The sequence below is a fragment of the Bufo bufo genome, chromosome 1, assembly GCF_905171765.1.
Source record: "Bufo bufo chromosome 1, aBufBuf1.1, whole genome shotgun sequence".
NCBI classification, from domain to species: domain Eukaryota; kingdom Metazoa; phylum Chordata; class Amphibia; order Anura; family Bufonidae; genus Bufo; species Bufo bufo.
Window position 1 is genome coordinate 471117441 of NC_053389.1, and position 6657 is coordinate 471124097.

A 6657-nucleotide genomic window follows, 5' to 3' on the forward strand; every position below is an offset into this window, starting at 1 on the left:
TAACAGTGACCTCCACAGCAACTGCCTCGTTAAGAGTGGCCCCTGCCCCCTTAAGGGTCCATTCACCCGTCCGTAATTTCGTTCCGCATTTTGCAGAACGGAATTGCGGACCCATTCATTTCTATGGGGCAGCACAATGTGCTGCCCGGATCTGCACTTCCGGGTCCGCAATTCCGATCCCGAAAAATATAGAACATGTCCTATTCTTGTCCGCAATTGCGGACAAGATTAGGCATTTTCTATTAAGTGTCGGCGATGTGCGGTCCGCAAAATGCAGAACGTACATCGCCAATGTACGTGTTTTGCGGATCCGCAGATCCGTGGATCCACAAAACACACACGGACGTGTGAATGGACCCTAACAGTGACCTCCACAGCGCCCTACTCCTTTAACCCCTTAAGGACTCAGCCCTATTTCACCTTAAGGACATTTTTTGCAAATCTGACCAGTGTCACTTTAAGTGGTGATAACTTTAAACGCTTTGACTTATCCAGGCCATTCTGAGATCGTTTTTTCGTCACATATTGTACTTCATGACACTGGTAAAATGAAGTAAAAAAAAATTTTTATTTATAAAAAAATACCAAATTTACCAGAAATTTGTAAAAAATTGCAAATTTCCAAGTTTCAATTTCTCTACTTCTATAATACATAGTAATACCTCAAAAAATAATTATTACTTTACATTCCCCACATGTCTACTTCATGTTTGGATCAATTTGGTAATGATATTTTATTTTTGGGGGATGTTACAAGGCTTAGAAGTTTAGAAGCAAATCTTGAAATTTTTCAGAAATTTTCAAAAACCCACTTTTTAGGGACCAGTTCAGGTCTGAAGTCACTTTGTGAGGCTTACATAATAGAAACTGTAACGGATCTCCTGGCACCCCGACCGGGTACCTCCGTTGATAAATGCTCCCAGTGCCTCCCGAGGACTCCAAGCACTCCACTCGACACAGATACCACCACAGGAACCAGGAACAGCTCTTACAAGAGCTAGGAGTAATAGCCAGGTGAGTATACACATATAGCAATCCCCACACACATGAGACGAGGCTCTATGTTGAATGTAAAACAGGAACTCTTTATTGAGGGCTACCCGCCCGTATTTATGCAGGTCCCCATCTGGTGGACACACCCCTTGGGGACCAGATGGAAGACTGTGACACAGGACAGATATGCAGCAATTCAGGATACACAGACACAATACATCCCTACAATGCATCATGGTTTCCTCCTCTCTGCCCTGGAGACACCCGAGGAGCAATTCAATTATCTCTCAAGACAAAGGGAAATCGCCAATACACACGTGGGGACAACAGGACAGAAATCACCATTTAAACATACAATGTCACAACCCTTACAGTAAACACAGACATTTAACATATCCCCAGATAGCTCAAGTCTGAGTACATATTATTAGGTGAATGGCACTCAGACTACACGAATACAATAAAATCGACATGGAGCCAAAGTCTTTAATTTCACGAACAGGCTCCATTGCATAGCTATCTGGGTACCCTCACATAACACACAATACAATTCCAAAGACAGATGGTTCTGTCACACACCTCCAAACCCCACATATCCCCATAATGTATACATCCATGGATAGCTCTGATTTGGGTGAACAACATATCCAAAGATCACCCAGATCCGAGCAGGGGTTCCCGAATTCCATGGAAGTCACATTTGGCTGACCGCAAGCATGGCTTTCCTGCCCAAAACAGTTCCACAGATTTAAGCTGTGCGGCCGGTCTGTCTTCTCCTTCAAAGTTAGTATGGGCCATAATCCTGAGGCAAGAAGCTGGCAAACAGGCCCCTCCAAAACCCAGTGGCGAGGTTATTTTCGCCACAGAAACCACCCAAAAATGACCCCATTCTAGAAACTACACTCCTCAAGGTATTCAAAACTGATTTTACAAACTTTGTTAACCCTTTAGGTGTTGCACAAGAGTTATTGGAGATGCAAATGGAGATGAAATTTGAGAATTTCAATTTTTGGGCAAATTTTCCATTTTAATCCATTTTTTCCAGTAACAAAGCAAGGGTTAACAGCCAAACAAAATGCTATATTTATTGCCCCGATTCTGTAGTTTGCATAAACACCCCATATGTGGCCGTGAACTACTGTACGGGCACACAGTAGGGCGTAGAGGGAAAGGTGCGCCGTATGGTTTTTGGAAGGCAGATTTTGCTGGACTGTTTTTTTTGACACCATGTCCCATTTGAAGCCCCCCTGATGCACCCCTAGAGTAGAAACTCCATTAAAGTGACCCCATCTAAGAAACTACACCCCTCAAGGTATTCAAAACTGATTTTACAAACTTTGTTAACCCTTTAGGTGTTGCACAAGATTTAATGGAAAATAGAGATACAATTTCAAAATTTCACTTTTTTGGCAGATTTTCCATTTTAATATTTTTTTTTCCAGTTACAAAGCAAGGGTTAACAGCCAAACAAAACTTATTATTTATGGCCCTGATTCTGTAGTTTACAGAAACACCCCATATGTGGTCGTAAACTGCTGTACGGGCACACGGCAGGTCGCAGAAGGAAAGGAATGCCATACGGTTTTTGGGAAGGCAGATTTTGCTAGACTGTTTTTTTGGACACCATGTCCCATTTGAAGCCCCCCTGATGCACCCCTAGAGTAGAAACTCCAAAAAAAGTGACCCCATTTTAGAAACTACAGGATAGGGTGGAAGTTTTGTTGGTACTAGTTTAGGGTACATCTGATTTTTGGTTGCTCTATATTACACTTTTTGTGAGGCAAGGTAACAAGAAATAGCTTTTTTGGCACCGTTTTTCTTTTTTGTTATTTACAACATTCATCTGACAGGTTAGATCATGTAGTATTTTTATAGACCAGGTTGTCATGGATGCGGCGATACCTAATATGTATACAATTTTTTTTATTTATGTAAGTTTTACACAATGATTTCATTTTTGAAACAAAAAAAAATCATGTTTTAGTGTCTCCATAGTCTGAGAGCCATAGTTTTTTCAGTTTTTGGGCGATTATCTTAGGTAGGGTCTCATTTTTTGTGGGAGGAGATGACGGTTTGATTGGCACTATTTTGGGGTGCATATGACTTTTTGATCGCTTGCTATTACACTTTTTGTGAAGTAAGATGACAAAAAATATATATATTTTTTTACACCGTTTTTATTTTTATTTTTTTACAGTGTTCACCTGAGGAGTTAGGTCATGTGATATTTTTATAGAGCCGGTCGATACGGACACGGCGATACCTAATATGTATACTTTTTTTTTATTTATGTAAATTTTACACAATGATTTCATTTTTGAAACAAAAAAAATCATGTTTTAGTGTTTCCATAGTCTAAAAGCCATAGTTTTTTCAGTTTTTAGGCGATTATCTTGGGTAGGGTATGATTTTTGCGGGATGAGACGACTGTTTGATTGGTACTATTTTGGCGTACATGCGACTTTTTTGATCACTTTTATTATCTTTTTTGGGAAGTAAGGTGGGCAAAATTTCAATTTCCTCATAGTTTTTATTTTTCTGGCGTTCACCGTGCGGGAAAAGTAACATGACTGTTTTATAGATCAGGTCGTTACGGACGCGGCGATACCTAATATGTGTAGTGTATTTTTTTTAATTTTATTTTGTGATAAATGTGTTTTTTTTACCCAGACCCACTTGGTTCTTGAAGATCCAGTGGGTCTGATGTCTGTATAATACAGTACAGTACACTATATAGTGTATTGCACTGTATTTTACTTACACTTTGTCTGAACAGTTCTATGCCTTTAGCACAGATCTGTTCAGCACCATGGACAGCAGGATGCCTGAGAAGGCCTCCTGTTGCCATGGGAACCTTCCCCGTCTGCTCAGTTGTGGCCACAACTGAGCAGACGGGGAAGGGTAAGGAGGGGGGCTCCCTCCCTCTGTGACCCCATCCTGTCGGGGGGCTGCAAAGGCACAGCAGCCCCCCTATGGGAGAGGGAGGGAGCCCCCTCTCACTGTTAACCTTTTCCATACAGCGGTCCGTACGGACCGCGGTATGGAAAGGGTTAAACGGCTGACTTAACAGCACAGATGTCAGACGTTTATACCAGAGTGACACTCTGGTATACCACTGAATGCCAATTAATATTCAAGAGGAGGCGGGCGGGGGATCGCGATCCCGCCTGCCGCACCCCCCCTGTATATACACACTCACCTAAAGAATTATTAGGAACACCTGTTCTATTTCTCATTAATGCAATTATCTAGTCAACCAATCACATGGCAGTTGCTTCAATGCATTTAGGGGTGTGCTCCTGGTCAAGACAATCTCCTGAACTCCAAACTGAATGTCAGAATGGGAAAGAAAGGTGATTTAAGCAATTTTGAGCGTGGATGGTTGTTGGTGCCAGACGGGCCGGTCTGAGTATTTCACAATCTGCTCAGTTACTGGGATTTTCACGCACAACCATTTCTAGGGTTTACAAAGAATGGTGTGAAAAGGGAAAAACATCCAGTATGCGGCAGTCCTGTGGGCAAAAATGCCTTGTGGATGCTAGAGGTCAGAGGAGAATGGGCTGACTGATTCAAGCTGATAGAAGAGCAACGTTGACTGAAATAACCACTCGTTACAACCGAGGTATGCAGCAAAGCATTTGTGAAGCCACAACATGCACAACCTTGAGGCGGATGGGCTACAACAGCAGAAGACCCCACCGGGTACTACTCATCTCCACTACAAATAGGAAAAAGAGGCTACAATTTGTACGAGCTCACCAAAATTGGACTGTTGAAGACTGGAAAAATGTTGCCTGGTCTGATGAGTCTCGATTTCTGTTGAGACATTCAAATGGTAGAGTCCGAATTTGGCGTAAACAGAATGAGAACATGTATCCATCCTCTGATGTGTTGTGCATTTTCATAAGTGTACAATGTATCTGATGATACTATATTCAATATGGATGATCATTGCCTTTAACAGCATGTGATCAGCATGAACCTGGAAAAAAACAAGATGGGTTCATAGCAAGTTTAATGTGTTAAAAGTGAATATATAGAGAAGACTATACTTTTATTATTGTTTAGAGACATGGATTTATCTACACTGGTTTCTCTAAATTTGTCTGTCCGAGGAACAATGGGTGTTTCATGGCTAAACCATGATCTGATAAGAGACGTCCATAAAACACATCTGGTGTGGAACAGATATCTATTCATATATTCACATATAGATATAGATTGATATATATATATATATATATATATATATATATCAAACGAATGATGAGGCAGCACTTCCAGTATGTGGTGAACGGGTGTGGACCCCAAACTTTATTCAAGCCAGCTTGAATAAAGTTTGGGGTCCACACCCGTTCACCACATACTGGAAGTGCTGCCTCATCATTCGTTTGATATATATCGTGGAGGAAGAGCCGACCTCTGTGGGGACTTTGCACCCGGTACATCACATCTGACTGTGCTGCTGCATTATCTGTTTTTTATATATATATATATATATTAAAAGAGCTAATATAACATGTATAATTCATACCAGCTGTACATATATAATATACAGAAGATACCAGTAGTAACTGGGCCTAGGCCCTTGTGCCTACTGGGCTGGCTCATGCTGAATAGACTAGTGCTGCTGAACACTGGAGGCTTGGCTGGCTGAGTAGACACTGACTGACTATGCCTGGCAGTCAGAGAGAGAGCGTGGTGGTGGGATCGTGGATGGCTGGGCCAGACGCCAGTGAGTGAGTAGAGGGGGCACTGGCTCAGTGCTCCTTTGTTCCTGCCTGCAGAAACCAGAACTGGCCGATGCAGCAGCGCCAATTCTGTGTGATCTGGACATGCTGCCAGGCCCTGCCTCCTGCCATAGGGTTGGGGATACTTAAAGTGACCATGCCTGTCTTCCCTCATCCAGAACTACAAAAAAAAAAAAGACTTCTGGCTGCCTTGCGTCGGACCAGGGGTCTAAAATCCAGATGTCTGGCCACCCTACCCGTGACCATTCATGCCGTGGCATCCGCAAAAAATAAAATAAAATAGAACATGTCCTATAATTGTTGCATTACGGACAAGGATAAGACTGTTCTAAAGAGGGCTGGACTATCCATTCCGCAAAATGCAGAACACACATGGCCGGTATGCATGTTATGGGGATCGCAAAACAGGATACACTCATGTGCATGAGCCCTTAACATCAGTATATCATACTGAGATGGAGAAAATACCACTGGATCAAAAGTACCAGTCTTTGGTTGAGAATCCAGTCTGGTTCCTTTAGGCCAGGCATGCTCAACCTGCAGCCCTCCAACTGTTGCAAAACTACAACGCCCATCATTCCCTGACAGCCTACAGCTATCATCCTACAGAAGGGCATTGTGGGAGTTGTAGTTTTACAACAGTTGGAGGGCCGCAGGTTGAGCATGCCTGCTTTAGGCTCATTCAGGCAAGCAATGTAAAACTAGTCTGTGTTCTGTCCACCATAAACTGATGAGTTTCCATTTCAGTTGAATCAGTTTTTGTCTCTGCGTTTTTTTTTTTTCCCCATCTGTATGGCCATTAAGAAAAAAGGAAAAACAAGAAGAATGCCACCTAGTGTTTCCTACACCCATCCTTGGATAACGGTGCTCACACAGATGAGGTCAGTGTACTGTCCATTTTTTTCCCGCACAG